The sequence below is a fragment of the Lactuca saligna genome, chromosome 5, assembly GCF_052625555.1.
Source record: "Lactuca saligna cultivar CGN05327 chromosome 5, ASM5262555v1, whole genome shotgun sequence".
NCBI lineage: Eukaryota > Viridiplantae > Streptophyta > Magnoliopsida > Asterales > Asteraceae > Lactuca > Lactuca saligna.
In genome coordinates, this window is record NC_136421.1 from 65,757,810 (window position 1) to 65,775,282 (window position 17,473).

Sequence of the window (17,473 nt, forward strand, 5' to 3'; positions counted from 1 at the left end):
GCTATCTTCAACAAACTTGCCAAGTTGTTCTTCCAACTCGTCGTGTTCCTGCCTAACTTCATGCAACTCGCCGAGTACACCCATGTGACTCGTCGAGTACCACTAGTTCTCATTCCATACATAGGCTTTCCAAGCCATGCAGGGGCTCCATTTTATAGATCTACTCTTATATAATCCATCCATCACGTAAAGTGGAAAACGTTACGTGAATCCAAAGAGATCTAGGCATAAAACACTCTAGGGCTAGGGTTTGGGACAAGAAGGCTTCACCAACAACTCAAGGACAGGGACTTTATGCACTTCTAGATCATCTTTATTCCAGATCTGAGGTAGAAACCTCAGATCTAACCTCCAAACCCGAAATAACTCTAGATAAGCTCCCAAAAACTCCACAATGACAGATCTAGAAGCTCAAAAGCTCAAGCAACGAATTATTACCTCAAAAGGAAGATCCAACAGAAGAATGAACCAAATCTCTGCAAAGCCCCTTGCTCCAATCCTCTTAATCTTCAAAGATCTCTTCACCAAGCACTTATCAAGGCTCCAAATGCTCTCACAAATGGATTTAGGTTTCTGGACTTCAAAGGGGGCTAAGGGGACTAAGGGGAGGTCTTTAAGTCCTTTAAATAGGGTCCAACCCCGAAGATTAGGGTTTTTCTCTCTTCGACACCAACTCGCCGAGTCCAGCCGCTGACTTTCCGAGTTGGCCACTTCACACGAGACCAGAATCGCGACTCTACTCGCTGATGATGGGTTTGGGTCATAAGACATCCTATGTGCTCAAACAAACCCTAATGCTTGGATCTAGGTTTCTCTATTGTACATGCTTTGAATCCAAGACTATAAACCCTAATTCTAGCATTCAAGTAATCATATTAACATAAGAATAAGTTTATAATGTTACCTTGATTGTTATGTAGCAATAACAATCCCAAATCTCCTTGTATTGACTTTGGAAGGCTTAGAGTCACAAGTGTCACTCCTCTAATGGCTCACAAACACCATAAGCAAGAGGATGAAGAGGAGAGAGGTTGGAATCTGCCCAAAAACGTATGAAACCCTAGCATAAAGCTCAACCACGTTTTTGAGCCTTAAGGGGTCTTTATATAGTTGGGCTATTAGGGTTATTTAACAAGGAAACCCTAAATTAGATGCTTAAGCCTTTAGCAACCCATGGACCCTTCTAATTAAGGTCTTGGACGATTTCATATGGGCTTCCCCATAGAATTCGTCCACCCCTTAATATAAGGCAATCCATGACCCAAATCATAATTATCTTATAATTACAATTCCAGTCCCTTAAGTTTAATTAATCTCTTTTAGTCACAAAACTAATTACCAATTAATTATTGACTAATATTAATTAAACAATATGATTTCTCCTTTAATATATTATTCTCATAATATATTAATAAATCATATTTAATCCTTTCTCTCCATAATTCATCCTATCAAGTTGCTTTGGTGAAGGCAACCCAAAAGGACCATGCATCATCGGGTCAAGTACATACCAAAATAGTTATGGACTTAGACACTAATCCAACAGCTGAGTCCACCCATGGACTCACCGAGTTGACCATCCTTATTTACACTTCGAACCCTGAACTTGCACTCCTGAACTCGGGATGTTACAATTCTCCCCCACTTAAATTAGGCTTCGTCCTCAAAGCCTGCGACACCACAATTCCAGAAAACTACCCTTGCAATGCACCTCGTGGAATTAACCGATCCAGGTTTCTCTAATCACTACAACCAAAACCCTATAAACCCAACTCCTCCCTTGCAGTATCTTAACATCTACCTTAAGCCAGCCACCGGCTTCTTCCTCAAATAACATCAATTATCAACCAAGTACCACCCGATGATACTTCAATCAATCCAAGTCACCACAATCACTTGGCTCTTACAAAGCTAGATATCACCCTGATCCACCAGGGTCTAACCCGGTACCAGTTGCTGGGACTCATCCCGCTTCCCTTTCCGAATCCAACTCGTTTCTTCCCGAGATGACAGGATGACACATACTTCAACTTCTGAGCACTCCTATGAGCTATCCTATGCAATCACGTACACATGTTGTACCTGATCCAATCATCCTCGGGCTGGAAAACCCGACACACTACCATTACATACATAACCTCCTGATCACAACCATACCAAAAATCCAAGGCTCATTCCTTGTATCCCTTACGAACTTCTCTAGTTCTACATTACCGAAAATCCATCTACAACCTCAACAGACACCCAAACCGGATGTGTTTCCATACCACTGGTACAATCCCAGTACTTACTACCAATAGCTGAAGTACCATCAATAATCCACTTATTCCATTTCCTCTTCTTTTTGAAGTACCAATGCTCCTTCCGAAGCTACATGCCTTTCCTTTCCAGGAAATCCACTTTTCGACCCTTACCGCATCGGTACGTGCCACTAAGCTACACTTCACTCTACATTATCCATCTAGAGCAACTGCTATCCTCGAACTTCCATATACTCTGAATATGCTCGCGAGGACTCTCGGGTCCTTGCACCGCTTTGCACTAGCATGATCAATACTTGGGGCCATACCATATCAATTATCACCCCTGGTGACGCCTTTCCTCATTTTCCTCGTACCTATTCCACTAATACATATAGAGTCTTCAGCATGACTGGACCGCCTTACCATGCCTTCAGTTTATTTGGACCACTCTCGGAACCTTCAGCATGTCTGGACCACCCCTTCTGTGCCTTCAGCCTGCCTGGACCGTTCCCTAAGCCTTCGGCCTGACTGGTACGCCTTCTAGCCTTCATTCTATCCAGGCCGCTCCAAAACTGTCGTACGTCACCCAGAACCATCCTCCCTGGGAATCTCTCCCGCACATATTATTCTAGCCCTCTAGGGGTTCCGAACTCTCCATCCGCTCCCGGAATCATTCCGATGGCCTAACCCATGCCTCACATTGAGCACTACTTCCCTGAACCCTGGTCTGCTCCCTGCCCCCACTCGACTATCCCTCACTCATACCAGCCCACGCTCTTAACTGACTGAAACACTGTCGAATCCCAACGGCTAATCAACCTCTAATGCTTGTCGATCCTCCTGAGAATTTTCCAATTCTCCACACTTAGAACACTGACTTCCAACCACCGGTGACTAAACCGGTCAAAACAATCATCCAAACCCAACATACTCCTCTTATCCACGAATTGGTTTCCTCCGAAACGGGTAACCTCCACAAATCACCTTCCGTCATCGCACATCACGAACTCTAAGGGATTTCGACTCCCCACTTAACACTACTCAAAATACAATCGCTATACCCGACAACAGGACCATACAACCAAATTATGACCAACAATCCCTTGGATCCTAACTGACTACAACTCCTAGTTACTAACATTCCCAATACCAAACCCTCGATCATACGATAACCGACAAAAGGACGAAATAACACAATACCATAAATCATCCAACGAGACTAGCGGATATACCATAATTTATAATAACCATAAGATAACAAGATATTAATAAGGAAACATACCCGCGACTACATCCGGCTCTACCCTGACCTCCTCTGCTATAAGCTGAAAATCACGTCCCTGAGCCCTTGGGGGCTCCGCTCCACCCTGACCTCAACCCGTAATCCTCAAAGTGGCCGGTGCTGGAGCCTGCACTGGTCCTGCAGTAAGTTGTGGACAGTTGGCCCTCATGTGACCAACTTGATGGCATTGATAACAAATCTTCATATCCTGAACCGGGGCTGACTGATGGCAATCCCTCGCATAATGCCCCTCTCTCCCGCACTTGCGACACCCATCACCGGACCTACAAACTCTGGTGTGACCCTTCCTGCACTTCCCATAAGTGCGACCGCCCTGATCTCCCGACCTAGAATCCATGGTCTTGGACCGTTTCGGTGCCGGATGCAACTGCACCGGGGCCTGCCTCTGCTCTCGCAACATTAACTCAATCTCAAACTCACGCCGCCTGGTGGCCTCCTGCAACTCTAGAAAGGTATCACATCTCTACGTAGACACAAACTGTCTAATATCCCTCTTGATCATGCTCAGATACCGGGCCATCTGAGCCTGCTCTGAAGCTAACTCCGAGCAAAACATCATCCTCTCAGTGAACATGTTGGTTATCTCCGTCACCGTCTCTAAATCCTGCTTCAGCTCTAGGAACTCCTGAGCCAACCTCTCTCTCTCTCAACCCGTGGAACATAACGGGTACTGAACATGTCTCGGAACTGATCCCAAGCAACCGCAACCCGCTGTGCATTAGAATAAGATCTCGTAGTCAATCTCCACCAATCCTTCACCCCGAGCCTCAACAGGTTCAGTTCACACCTCACCCTCTGATCAACAGGGCACGAACACATGAAGAAACATCTCTCCACGTCTGACAACCATCTCATATCAACTATCGGATCCTGAACTCCATCAAAAGTAGGGGGCTTTGTGTTGTCAAAATCCCGATACTGAAAGCCCCTACTGGCTCCTCCCCCTGCCGCAGCCGCTATCTCCGCTAGCGCTATATAGCCCTCATCAAAATACTCTACCATGGCGGTCTTGATCGACCCGAACAATTCCGACAACTCGGCCCGGAACATGGCAACAACCTCATCATGCATGATCTCGTGAATCCTAGCATCCAACTCATCCGTAGTCATCTGACCGATGACCTCGGGTGACACCGACCCACCCTGACCACCCTCTCCTGCTCCCGATCCTGACCCGGATCCACTCCCAGCATTCCTCGTAACCACCATACTGAAAACACCGCAAAACATCAGATACATCCCACTAACCCGGGAACCAACTCCCAACCAAACCCTAGGGGTTGTGACTTCCTTGATGCGCGTATGGTTCATGTGCTTTCAGTAGTATAGGCCCATAATACCTTCCACACCTACCCATAGTTATATCAAGTATCATCACAACACCCTAGTGACGAACATAAATAACAAGCAACCGACCCTCACTCCTAGAGGAACACTGAAAATCTCATACAAAAAGGAAACCTAGGCTAGCATGCATCATAAATCAGGCAACTCTATCATGCAATTCCTGAAGATCCCTAGCCTAGAACTAGCACGTTGTTCTATCATATCTCATAAAAAAATAACTTGTATGGTATTTTGGGGTTACTTACTGGCTCCGGCTAATCGTACCTCTGCGTCCTCCTTTACTCATTTTTGAAAAAAAAATTAGTTTCTCTTTTGAGAACTCTCCTTGATTTGAGACTGGATTCACACGAATGTTCCTCCAATTCACTTAAACCAAGGCTCTGATACCAACTTGTAACGCTCTAAAAATTCAAACCAATTTAAACTTTTCGAAAACAACCTATTTCATTAATTTATTACAAAGAGGTTTTTAATTCATTCATTATCAGAGTATTTCCCAGAATCACATCAAAAGTACATAAAACATGAGGAGAGGGATGATCACGCATTTGCCTTGCCACGGTCTCCTGAAGTACCTGAAACATAAAACCACAACTGTAAGCCCGAAAGTTTAGTGAGTTACCCCCAAAATACCAACCGCAATACCATAGACATATCATATCATAATCAAACAGAACAGCCATGCACTTCGAGTCTACTATGTGACTGTTCCACCGCACCGGGCCTTCAGTCCACCCGGTCCACCCTCCGAGTCTAGCCATATACATTGAGTCTACAGTGTGATTGGTCCGCCCGCACCGGGCTTTCAATCCACCTGGTCCACTCTTTGAGTCTACAGTATGACTGGTCCGCCCGCACCGGGCCTTCAGTTGGCCTGGTCCACTCCCCCGAGCCTCGGCATGTCTGGTCCGCCCTCTTGGGGCCTACAGCCTATCTGGACCGCTCGTTGGGCCTTCGGAACATCCGGTCCGCCCTGGGTATGTTGGCCTACAACACAAAGCAGGACCCGCCTCAACCCAACCCCAGACAACAACCATGTGCACATATACATATAATCATATAACAATTCATAACCCATCAATCCAAACTAGCAGATCACATAACATAGCACATCCCTACCAGGATACCCACCTAACCGGTCACTAGCATAACATCATCCTAAAACCAGGATACCGACCCTAACCATGTCTCTAGCATATACCATCCTAATTACCAGGATGCAACATAGCAAAGCAATAACATAACAAACAACTCCTGGATTTCCATCCGATAAAGGGCCGGCCTTGGTGCCGTAGACCCTATCGATATAGTGAGGATAACTCCCCTGCAACTAACGGCTAAAGAAATAATATCACACTGTTCCAACCTCTGGCAAGAAACTCCTTCACTGGACAACACCAAATTACTGAACTCGGTAAATACCAGCAATTACTAAAATACCCCTGGAAGTCAACTCTTGGTCAAATTCAAAGTCCTCAGTCAAAGTCAAATTCCTGACTGACTCTACTCGCTGAGTCAACCCTTTGACTTGTCGAGTCCCCATGCTCTGAAAACTCCATATCGCGACTCAACTCGCTGAGTCCAACAAACTCTGAGTTCCTTCATGCTCAACTCACCGAGTCATCCCTCGACTCACCGCTTTACAACTCAACCACATAGGTTAGGACTCGTCGACTCGACTTGCCGAATCCAAGAACAGATTCGCCGAGTCCAAGGCTATCTTCAACAAGCTCGCCGAGTTGTTCTTCCAACTCGTCGAGTTCTTGTCTAACTTCATGCAACTCGCCGAGTACCACTAGTTCTCATTCCATACAGAGGCTTTCCAAGCCATAGAGGGGCTCCATTCCATAGATCTACTCTTATACAAGCCATCCATCATGTAAACTGGCAAACGTTACGTGAATCAAAAGATATCTAGGCATAAAACACTCTAGAGCTAGGGTTTGGGACAAGAAGGCTTCACCAACAACTCAAGGACAGGGACTTTATGCACTTCTGGATCATCTCTATTCTAGATCTAAGCTGGCAACCTCAGATCCAACCTCCAAACCCAAAATAACTCTAGATAAGCTCCCAAAAATTCTAGAATGATAGATCTAGAAGCTCAAAAGCTCAAGAAACGAATTATTACCTCAAAAGAAAGCTCCAACAGAAGAATGAACCAAATCTCTGCAAAGCCCCTTGCTCCAATCCTCATAATCTTCAAAGATCTCTTCACCAAGCACTTATCAAGGCTCCAAATGCTCTTCAATGCTCTCACAAATGGATATAGCTTTCTGGACTTCAATGGGAGCTAGGGTGACTGAGGGGAGGTCATTAAGTCCTTTAAATAGGGTACAACCCCGAAGATTATGGTTTTTCTCTCTTCAGCATGAAGTCCCCGAGTCCAGCCGCCGACTTGCCGAGTTAGCCACTTCACACGTGACCAGCCGTCAATAATCCACTTATTCTTTTCCTCCTCTTTTTGAAGTACCCATGCTTCTTCCGGAGCTACATGCCTTTCTTTTCGAGGAAATCAACTCATCGACCCTTACCACAACGGTACGTGCCACTAAGCTACACTTCACTCTACATTATCCATGTACAGCAACTGCTATCCTCGAACTTCCATATACTCTGAATCTGCTCGCAAGGACTCTCGGGTCCTTGCACCGCTTCACACTAGCATGATCAATACTTGGGGCCAGACCATATCAATTATCACCCCAGGTGACACTTTTCCTCATTTTCCTCGTACCTATTATGTCACACCCCCGAACAGGACAGCGGAAACATCCGAGGGATCTTGTGACTCGAATTGAATACCATCACAATGAATATACATGAATCATAACATAATTCAACACCATGCATTGGAATATTACAACTGATACTGTTTACATTCGGTACCTTGTCTTAGACATTACAATTCCATAACATAAACTGTCTGATAGATAATTTAAGCAAAACACCATGACATTTCCTGATACTTATTCTTCGGCTTACCTGTTACCTGAGAATACAAGTTATTTTGGAAAAACGTCAACATATGAAATGTTGGTGAGTTCATAAGTAATGTTATGGAAAAATGATTTTTGTGAAGTTTGAAAAACCCAGAAAATCCGATATTTTCTGAAAAGAGTATTTGTTTATAAAAAGTGTGAAGATCCGTAAATATGCTTGTCGATTTTTAAAACATGTATAATTGTTGAACTTTGTATACATCACATAGGTGAAAATGTTGAACTTCCCGGGAAAACTCGATGTTTTCCCAATACGTAAATTACATGACTTTTTTATTGTTATACCGATACGACAAATGTTTTTGATTACCCAGGTGACATTGGATTAATTAGGGTTTGTGAGTTGTTACAATCACGCATTAATGAAAATGACTAGTTTATAACTACAGGTTACGAACGATCCTTAAGGCGTCGTCCGTACTACTCACATAATCCAACCACCCTGACTTCTCTTGATTAACGCCACGAATCTGTTTACTTGAATTATCATAAGCCGATCAACCGAGGAGAAAGGAGGGTACGAAGCCCTCTCTTACTTCCATGAGTTATTCCGGGCTATCGGGGATGCGAAAGACACTTGGCCCAGCTCGTATTTGACTTCTCAACCTCATTAGCAATACTAATGGACCATTAGGGCCCAATAGCACAATAGAGCTATTGAAAATCCTTTTACATGGAATTGGGTCATAGGAGGCCCATTAACACGTAAGCGCGTTCCCTTCGAGCCCAAAGATCATGTTATTGGGCTAGCAAGGCCCAACTAGCATGATTTGAAACTATCAAGCCCAAAGTTTGTATGTTGACTCATCATAGTTATCGCGTGTTTAACGAATTACTTGGGTTATTGATTTTTGTTTTGTTATTGATTCGAGACCGAATCAATTCGTTTTGTAACGATATTTGTTGTTGAGAGTGTATTTGTTTTTTTGTTTCGTCGGTAGTTGTGGATCTTGTATTTTATCTTAATGAATTAATTTGTTTAAAAGTAAAATTTTTACCTTTTCACAACCTTTCTTTTATAAAAATAACACTTTTAGTCCTTTATGTAAAACAATTTCAGTTTTAGTCCTTAAAACATTTTTTTTGACACGTTTGTATCATAAACTTGTTGAAAAGACATTTTTAACCCAAAATTTATTTTGTAACTAGCTTTAGCCCTTCCAGAATGATGTTTTCTTGGTTAAAACCCTCAATTTCGCAACTTTTACAGTTTTGGCCCAAAATAGAAATTTTTTACATTTTTTATCCTTTTTGAATTTGAAAAGCATTTTTGACCTTTGAAATAGTTTTATTACACTTCAAATACACTGTTTTACAGCGAGTTACATTTCCAGCCCCTCAAACTTGTAAATTTTGCATTTTGAGGCTTATTGGGCCGAAAAGCCCAAATCTAGCCCATTAAGTTCAAAATTTACATTTTAAGTGCCTCCAAAATGTTGTTGTTCAGAAAAATTATTATAGAAACTGTTTGGTCCCTTTTGACCCTCCAGAAACTATAATTTGTTGGTTTGTACCCTAAGTTTTGTATTTTTGACAATTTAAGTCCTAAAATGTGTTTTATGTTAGGATATGTTCATCTTAACCTTATAAACTATTTTTCTTGACATGATTAGTGTATAATAGCTTAGGTTAGTTTATTTCCTTTCTCATGCCTTAGATCACGGTTTTTAAACCCTTTTTGATAACATAATCAACACAAAACACATGATATCACCCACATACATGCATCAAATCACACATAGCATACATTTACACATTGATCTACACATTTTCTTGTATTTTCCCCCATAAAACTCATACAAACCGAAAAAGAAGGGGTATGAAACTCACCTTGAGTTGTGATTTCGGTTTTGAAGAAGATTGCAAGAAGTTTGATGTTACTTTTGGCCCTAGAAAGCCCTCCTTTGTTGATCTCGAACTTAGAGGGTTTCTAAGAGAGTGATCATGATTTTGCATCTGTTAGGAAGAGATTTTAAAAAAAAAAAAAAAAAAAGAATCTAGATCATAGATCCATGCATGATCTTACCTTAGATGAAGAATTTGTGGGATAATTTCCTTGAAGACTCCCTAGATCTCGAAAATTTTGGAGAGAAATGAAGAGAGTTTATTTGAGATATTTTTGAGTGAAGTGTGTGTGTGTGTGTGTGCTTGGGTTTCGGCCAAGAGGGACAGAGGGAGAAGAAGAGAGAGACCTTGATAAGATATTTGCATGGAAATATGGGTTGCATGCATGGAGACCCAACAAATAAAGATGAGGTGGCACAAAGTTCAACTCTTCCTTTTCTTTGGGCTTGGGCCGAGAATGGAGAGGGAAGAGAGAGTTTTTGGGCCTTAAAGGCTTAAGCCCAATTTCATGGTTATGTTGAGTGATTTTTGGTCCTAATAAATATAAGTGTGATTTAGGAATGGCAATGGGTCGGGTTCGGGGCGGGGCATGGATTCCCAAACCCGCCCCGATAACTTTCGGGTATCTTATCGGGGCGCCCCATTGGGTTTCGGGTATCTTATCGGGTTTACAACAACTGATAATGAAATCTTTATTCTCTTTTGCGGTACCCCAATGTCTTATAAAATATACATGTTCTAGCAACTCTTTTAAATTAAAAACATGATGCATCACTTTAATAAAATAAACTGGATGTTATATAAAAAAATTATTTGATTTAAGTTTTGTTTAATACGTCAAAACACATAAAAATGATCATTAACACCAGATTGTTAATAACTAAAAAAATTGTCCACGATAAGTATTTTATATTTGAACGTGTACAATTAACAGCAAAAATTTTTGAACATATTTTATATATATATATATATATATATATATATATATATATGTATATATATATATATATATATATATATATATATATATATATAATCGGGGCGGGGCGGGTCGGGGCGAGGATAACCAACTCCCTGCCCCGAACCCGATAAAAAACCCGATAACGACCCGTTACCCGCCTCGAAATGATCGGGTTTCGGGTTTCCCCGTCGGGTTCGGGTTTTTTTGCCATCCCTAGTGTGATTTTTATGACCTATTAGGGCTAAATTAGGCTAGCTATGGCCCAATGAGGTTCATTTAAATATTTTGTTTCATTTTAGGCCCAATATGGCCCAAAATATTAAAATAAATGAAAGTGGGTCCAATTAGAGCTCATTCAAGAGTTCTAAGCCCAAGATAGTCCAATTTGAAGTTTATTGGTCCATTGGGCCCAATAAGGAAATCCTAGTTCAAAGTGGACTTAAACAAGGATTTCTAAGGTTTCCAATTGTTGGTTGGCTAGTTGCAGTGCATGTATGAAGTGTTTGATTGAAATTTTGTTGTTAATGAATAAGCATCTTACTTGGTTTCCCATTGTTGGTTTGCGTTTGTTATCATAGTTAAATGTTTACAAGGCTTCGAATTCATAGTTGTGACATCATCCCCCCGTTATAAGGAATTTCGTCCCAAAATTCTTTTGAAAGCTAGATTTGAGAATGCTAGAATAGATGAGGGTACTTTTGCTTCATTTGGTCTTTGCGTTCCCACGTGAATTCGGGCCCACGCTTCGCGTTCCACTGTACTTTCACGATCGGGATGCGACTTTGCTTAGTACGCTTCACCTCCCTATCCATGATTTCGATTGGTTCTTCACGAACAACAGATTCTCGTTGATTTCAATTTCGTCAAGGGGAATGACGAGAGTTTCATCGGATAGGCACTTCTTTAGATTGGAAACATGGAACATGGGGTGTACACTGTTGAGCTCCGCGGGTAGCTGCAGTCTGTACACCACTGGACCAATTCGAGCAAGAATCTCGAAAGGTCTAATGTATCGTGGGTTTAGTTTTCCCCGTTTTCCAAAATGAATGACCCCTTTCCAGGGAGAAACTTTTAACAGCACTCGATCCCCGACCTGAAACGCTAAGGGCTTTCGTCGTCTATTAGCGTAGCTCTTTTGTCGGTTGCGCGATGCTTGTAGTCGAGCTCTAATTTGAACTATCTTTTCCGTGGTTTCACGTATGATCTCCGGTCCCGTTAACGTCTTGTCTGATGCTAGTTCCCTCGCTAGCTGGGTGTCGCCCACCTCAGCCCAACACAACGGTGATCTACACTTACGTCCATATAGCGCTTCGAAACGAGCGACTTTGATGCTCGAATGGTAACTGTTGTTATACGAGAATTCAACTAAGGGTAAGTGGGTATCACAGGACTTCCCAAAGTCTATCATACATGCACGAAGCATGTCTTCAAGTGTTTGAATGGTTCGTTCACTTTGACCATCCGTTTGTGGTTGATAAGCAGTGCTCATGTCAAGATGGGTTCCCAGTGCTTTCTGAAGTGATTGCCAAAAACATGAAGTGAACCTAATATCTCGATCCAAGATGATAGACACTGGCACTCCGTGAAGCCTCACAATTTCTCGAATGTATATTATTCTCAGTCTCTCCATCTTGTAGGATTCTTTTATTGGCAGGAAATGAGCGGATTTCATCATTCGGTCAACTATTACCCGTATAGTGTCCAATCCATCTGACGTCTTGGGTAGCTTGGTCACAAAGTCGATAGCAATCCCTTCCCATTTCCACTCGGGAATTACTGGTTGCTGTAATAACCCTAAGGGCTTCTGGTATTCCACCTTTACTTTGGCGCAAGTAAGGCATTTGTTGACATAGGTGGCAATTTCTGCCTTCATGTTACGCCACCAATAATGTTGTTTAATATCCAAGTACATTTTTTCCGAACCTGGATGGATGGAGTATCGTGTCTTGTGAGCTTCATTCACGACTACCTCCCTAAATCGTCCATGTTTAGGGACCCAAATACGATTCATGAAATAGTATACTCTGTCCTCTTTCACCTCGAGATTCTTCTCCATCTCGCGTAATGCTTCGCTTGTTTTGTTTTCTGCCCTCATGGCATCTGACTGGGTGGCCCTGATCTGAGTGGTTAGGCGAGATTGGATGGTTATTGCGAGAGTTTTCACACGAATATTAGAGTACTCTTTCCGAATCAAGGCATCAGCTACCACATTAGCCTTGCCTGGGTGGTACTTGATTTCACACTCATAATTGTTTAATAGTTCAACCCATCTTCTTTGCCTCATATTCAGCTCTTTTTGATTCAGATGTGTTGGAGACTCTTGTGGTCCGTGAAGATGGTGCACTTCATACCATAGAGGTAATGCCTCTAAATCTTCAGAGTGAAGACCACTACTCCCAATTCCAGATCATGGGTTGTATAATTCACTTCGTGTGTCTTTAGTTGGCGGGATGGGTAAGATATCACTTTTCCAAGCTGCATGAGAATGCAACCTAAACCCTAATTTGACGCGTCACAGTAGACCACGAAATCTTCTGTTCCCTCTGGTAGAGATAGTACCGTGGCACTGCAGAGTGCTCGCTTCAGAGTTCGGAATGCAACTTCTTGTTTGTTCGTCCATTTGAAGGGTACACCCTTTTGTGTAAGCGAGGTAAGTGGCTTGGCGATCTTAGAGAAGTTCTGAATGAACCTCCTGTAGTAACATGCTAGGCCTAAGAATTGGCGAATTTCTGTAGGTGTTGTCGGGACTGCACATCCTTCGATGGCTTTGACCTTTGAAGGATCCACATGTATTCCTTCCTGACTAACGACATGACCCAAAAAGTTCACGCTACAGAGCCAGAACTCACACTTGGAGAGTTTTGCGTATAGCTTCTCAGTTCGCAGGGTTTCTAGGATTTGTCGGAGATGTTGGCCATGCTCTTCTTCGCTTCGAGAATAGACTAGAATGTCGTCAATGAAAACAATAACAAAGTTGTCGAGGAATGTTCTGCAGATTCGATTCATTAGGTCCATGAATGCGGCAGGGGCATTCGTTAGACCGAAGGGCATTACGACAAATTCATAATGTCCGTAACGAGTTCGGAAAGCGGTTTTGGGAATATCCTCTTCCCGGACCTTGAGTTGATGGTACCCAGATCGTAGATCTATCTTAGAAAAGTAATTGGATCCTTAGAGCTGGTCAAATAGATCGTCGATTCGCAGGAGTGGATAGCGATTTTTGACAGTGAGCTTGTTTAGTTCCCTGTAATCAATGCACATCCTAAAAGATCCGTCCTTCTTCTTGACAAAGAGGATTGGAGCTCCCCATGGCAAGAAGCTGGGTCGGATGAATCCCTTGCCTAGGAGTTCACTGAGTTGACTGGATAATTCCTGCATCTCAGCAGGAGCAAATTGGTAAGGCGATTTAGCGATGGGAGTAGCTCCTGGAACAAGATCAATTCGGAATTCAACTTGTCTCTCTGGGATACTCCAGGAAGATCTTCGGGAAATATGTCTGAGAATTCACGTGCTAATGGAATGTCTTGAACGTTAACCTCTTCCTTGGTTTTATCCACTATGTACACCAGAAACGTCAAGTCGTACTTTCGCAGATGCTTCTGAGCCTGGACGCACGAGATGAAACGAAGGTTCGTGCTAGGTTTGTCTCCGTATATAAAAAGGGTTTCGTGTTCTAGGAGGTGAAGGCGAATGGCCTTCTCGTGACGCATAATTTCAACATGGTGGGGGCTTAACCAGTCCATGCAATAATCATATCAAAACTCCTAATGGAAGAAAGCATTAAATCTATTCAGAAGACGTGTTGATTTATAGTTAGGGTACATCCGATGTAGACTTCCCCAGTGGATTCGGTTTTCCTGTGACAACTGTCAATTCATGTCATTCTCGGACTCATGCATCTTTATAAAAACCATTCATGCACAACATACCATGACCTAGTAGTATAAATTAGGTCAAAAATCTTGCATAAACTAGGATCCAACTAAGGTCTAGGACTAATATACTTAATACTTACAATTCTAGTAAGTTGCTTAGCTACAATAGGAAATGCCAATACTATAATTAGAATAAAGCTTCAAGCTTTGTTATAATTGAAATAGAGTATAAAACTCTAAAAATAAATTAAAATATTCTAATTATACTTCAACATGTTGTTGAATATCAAACAATATTCCAAAAACTCTAAAGAGCCAAAAATCCAAATTTATAAATCTTAAAGCTTAAAAACTTTATAAAATTTGGCTATAAACTTCCTAATATCAAATTTTATTAATCAAATTATGAATTATAGTCAATGAAATAGAAATTAAATTATCATGCATTAATCATAATTTATTAGTTAAAAACAAGATTTTTAAAAATATCAAAAATTGCTTAAAGAATCACTTTTATAAAAATTAGATTTTTATAAAAATTAAGGAGGGATTTTTATAAAATTTGAATTGAGGAGAGAGGAGGCTTTAATGCCTCAAAAATCTGGCCATCTCCCCTCTCCCCATGCACTCTCTTCCCAAAACTCATGATTAAACTCAAACCCACACTCCACCTCTTCTCTCTTCACTCTTCTCACTTCACTCTCTTTACACACTTCACTCTCTTCTTCCCTCTCTCTAAACTCACGAAAATACTCTCAATCCTCTGCAAAATTTCCAGATTTTGAAGCCCTTGAAGTGTTCTTACTTCTCTCAAGGTCAAAACCAAGGTAAACAACAACATCTTCTTCCATAGTTTCATGGTTAAACTTCTTCTTCTTCTTAGTCTTCTCTACTTTTCGGATTCTATGCCTTTCCATGGCTAGAAATATTTATTCTTCCCTTGTGGTTTGTAGATTCTCACCATAACACAATGCATGTGTTTGAAACGGTGAAAATCCGGGATCAAACCCATGCAAGGAGTGAAAAAGATGCACATATGATCATGTGACATCAAAATCTAATATTTCATGTTCTTCTCCATTTCTTTAATGTTCATGCATGACCAAAAGCATTTAAACCATTTCTAGTACATCTTGGATGCTCATTCATTCCATGCATGTGTTATAAATCGGATCTTACCAAAGGCATGCATGATGTTCTTGTTGAAATACCCTAATAATGCACACAAACAAACATGCAATTTGCCAGATTACTTTGCTCGACTTTTAAAGGCCATAACTCAGTCATTTCGTAACCAAATCATGATATTCTTTTTGTATTGGTTAGTTCCACGAGTTAACTTTCAAACCCAACTGGTCTCACTGTAAAATATTAAATATCTGATTTTTGGCAGATTTTACAAAATGGTTACGCATACAGCTCTTTTTCTGTGATCACTATTTTTATCTTGCTTAAACAATGGCCTTAAACCCAACCATAAATATGAGGAAAAATACCTTAGAAAGTTAACATATCTAGTGAATGATGGTTGTAATTTCATAGCTTAAAACCTTACTGAATGGGCTACACAAATTCATGAACTTCAGCCACATCTACACTTCATGCATTATTGCATGCAACTTTTCTTAAATTGTTTGGGATCATTACCCTCATTTCTCTTCTGAATACATTCTTAACATTTTTTCTTTTGAAAGCCCTTGCATGCATGAGATAATCTGGAAAATTTCAAGAGCTTTTGTTATTTCTTTGATTTATTAGAATTATTGCTAAAACCAAGGGCATAAATCATATAAAAAACTTCCAGAGGTCAATAAATCCTAAATAAATTCATGGATGATCCTAATGGCGAATAATGACCCCTCACCAAATTTCAGCAATTCTTGTTACTGTTTCATATGATTTCTAATTTTATTTTGTTTAGGGCATGATAAATTACAAAACCACTCTAGAGGATGTGAAAATTGTATCTAACAATTTTCACATACCTTACCTGTGATGTGTGACTCCAAAAAATAATTTCAAGATTTTTCATCATGTCTAGCTATTTTTCCCAATTTTTGGTAATTATAATGGTCTAAAAATGGGAAAAATAGTTCTGATTATCCAAAATTCATGAAAACTTACCAGGATATCATATTATACAGTAGGAGGTTACATAACAATTTTTAAGATTTTTCTCTACTGTAAACTATTTTCCCCTTATTTTCTAAAGTTAATTGCACTAAAATACACTTAAATACACATAAATACCCAAACCAGTTTATACATTATGAAAACCACTTTTGATATTTTTCCCAGGTTATTTATACTGTAAATGATGTTACAAAAATTTATGGTGATTTATTTTAACTGTTTAATATTATTTCTTTAATTAATGACTATTTAAAGGAATAAAATAAGGAAAAATAGAAATACCCACTGAAAAATATCTTTTATATTTTTCCCAGCCTAGTTATGTATAATAACAATTAAATAAAAAGTTTGGGTAATTTTGGAAACTGTTTTCTATTTATTCCAATTTTTATTGGAATAAATGTCCATAAATCATAAAATATAATTAAACAGCTTGAAAATCTATTTTTATATTTTTCCCAGCTTAGTATTGTGTAATAACAGTTAAATAAAAAGTTTGAGAATTTTTATCCCTCGAATGCTATTTTTCGTGAATTTATGTTGTTATAGAGACTTAAAATTTGGAAAATTAACCTTCCAAAGTTGTAATTAATCGCACGACTTGTAAAATTTCAATATTTCAGAAAAAGTGTAATCAATTGATATAAAATCCAATACAAAAACATAAATTGGCATTTCCCTATATGTAGAGTTTAGTATATTAGCGTTAGATATCGACATGGAAACTCACTAGTGTGTGTGTTTGATGTCGTAAGATCCCGGTA